Source organism: Galeopterus variegatus, unplaced genomic scaffold (assembly GCF_000696425.1).
Source record: "Galeopterus variegatus unplaced genomic scaffold, G_variegatus-3.0.2 Scaffold821, whole genome shotgun sequence".
NCBI lineage: Eukaryota > Metazoa > Chordata > Mammalia > Dermoptera > Cynocephalidae > Galeopterus > Galeopterus variegatus.
In genome coordinates this window covers 181,221-183,347 of record NW_007726932.1, presented here as the reverse complement: position 1 = coordinate 183,347, position 2,127 = coordinate 181,221, and the positions used below count along the sequence as shown (strand labels likewise).

The 2,127-nt window shown below is 42.2% G+C and overlaps 1 protein-coding gene across 1 annotated transcript in view; it reads left to right on the top strand.

Moving 5' to 3' along the window:
* The window catches only part of GRM7 (glutamate receptor, metabotropic 7), a 387,698-nt gene that overhangs the window by 213,829 nt on the left and 171,742 nt on the right, over positions 1-2,127 (top strand). The window lies entirely within an intron of this gene.

Below are 2,127 nucleotides of genomic sequence, written 5' to 3'. Positions count from 1 at the left end.
CTCTGAGGAGGACCCTTCCTTGCCTCTTCTCAGCTTCTGGCAGTGGTCGTCAGCCACACCAGTCTCTGCCTCCATCATCACATGACATGCTCCTTGTGTGTCTGTCTCTGTGTCTCTGTTTTCTCTTCTTATGACACCCAGCATATTGGATTAGAACCTACCCTAATCAAGTATGACCTCATTCTAACTTGACTATTTCTGCAGATAAGGTCACATTCTGAAATACTGGGCATTAGGACTTCAACATATCTTTTTGGGGGTCACATTCAAACCATAACAAATGTCTTTCAAGACCTTCCAAGCTGTCTATCATCCACTGCTTGTCTCCCCACTACACTACTCTACTGGTCTTCTTTCCATTTCAGGAGCTCCCAGATTAGTTTCTACCATGTGGCCTTTGTACATGCTGCTCTTGGCCTGGAGCACACTCCCTCCGCCTTCCTACAGTTTGCTTCCTCTCCATCATTAGGCCTTAGTTTTAAATAGCACATCCCGTAAGATGGATTTCTTATCCCACCTTCTCTTAACCAAGCCCTTATCCCACTTTTTCATTCTCTTTCTCTTTATTCTCTGAATTTCCTTTATAGCAATTTGTAGAATTGCAATTAAATTATAAATAAAAACAATCTGTAAATATTTAGTTATTTACTTGCCTACATTCTGTGCTCCATCCCCCCACCGCCACACACCCAAGTATAAATGCAGTGAAGGGCCAGAATCTTGACTCTTTGGTTCATGCAGCACAGCATTTGGCACACCGTAACTATCCTAAGTTTTTGTTTGAATGGAGAAATGAATCAACTAATGAATCAACCAGAAGTAAGTATGGCACCACTTGGTAACTTCTCCAAAACACACATCTCTCTCAGGGAGTCAGTTTTATATAAATGGTTCAGAGCAAAGAGGTTAATATCAGACAGACTTTAATTCTATTTATCATGTGTCCTTTGACAAGGTACTTGACTCCTCTAAGTCTCTATCATGTTGTTTATAAAACAAGGTTTATCATAGCACCTGCTTGGCTCAGTAAATGAGGAGGAGGTGGAACAGCAGGGGCATGAGGGTGGTGGAGGTGAGAAGGGAAGGATAATTTGGGAATCTATCAAAAATCAGAGATGGAAGTTGGGGCTGGCCAGGAAGTTCCCAAAGGACCAATCCTGCCTCACTCGGCTCCTGCACCTGCTCTGAAAACCTGAAAGATGGCATTATCCCGAGGCCACTTTGTATGTGCTTTTTCACTTTCCCGCTGCTGCCTATTCAGCTAATTGCTTTGGCAGCAATTCTGCCATCAGGCTGCAGTCCTGGGAACCCACCCATTACAGATAATAGTGCAGATCCTTGAAGTATGAAAACAGCAGTCCAGAAATTAAGAAATAGACCTACTTCTGATTTTATGGAGGAAAATCTAGCAAGAGGCTGTGAAGGAAGAATTAGCCAGAATTTAATAGGAGAAGAGAATTAGATGGATACACCTTTAGGAAGCAATAAATCAACACAAAAACCCATAGCCATGGTGAGTACTTGCTGCAAGGGACAGAAGACAAAATACAGGTCTGGGGACTGCGTTGCACTTGAATTAGCTTTAAATGAGAGGCACAGATTCGTGCCCAGGCATATACTGACCCAATAAAAGTTGAGTCTGTGTGTACTCTTTGGGCAAGAAAGTTTGATTGCCCTTAAATCAGAGTGTTTAACTATTAAAAGCCAATTATATCAATTCCACAATTACATAAAGAAATCTAGGCATGAAGCTCTTGGTTAATTTATAGCCAGAAGAGAGCTAGTTCATTGTTTTTTGTCCAGAGAGGACAGACTTAAGATAGAATCCCAGTTCTATTACTTTGTAAGAACAGAGGGCATACTCACACTTGGGCTTAAATCATATGAACACAGCCCTGGATTTGAAGTCAGAGCTGCCTCTGACTTACTGGGTGGGGAATCTCGGACAGTTACCAAACTGGCTAAGTCCCAAGTTCCATCTGTGAATGGAAAATACTGATGCTCCAAGCATCCCTTCAGGTAGCAACCTAAGATCACTTCCAAGTCTTAACTTACAGAGGACTGACGACTACCTGTTCTCATTGGCTCCCGTAACTCTCCTATTCTAATACTGATGATTTGCTGTTA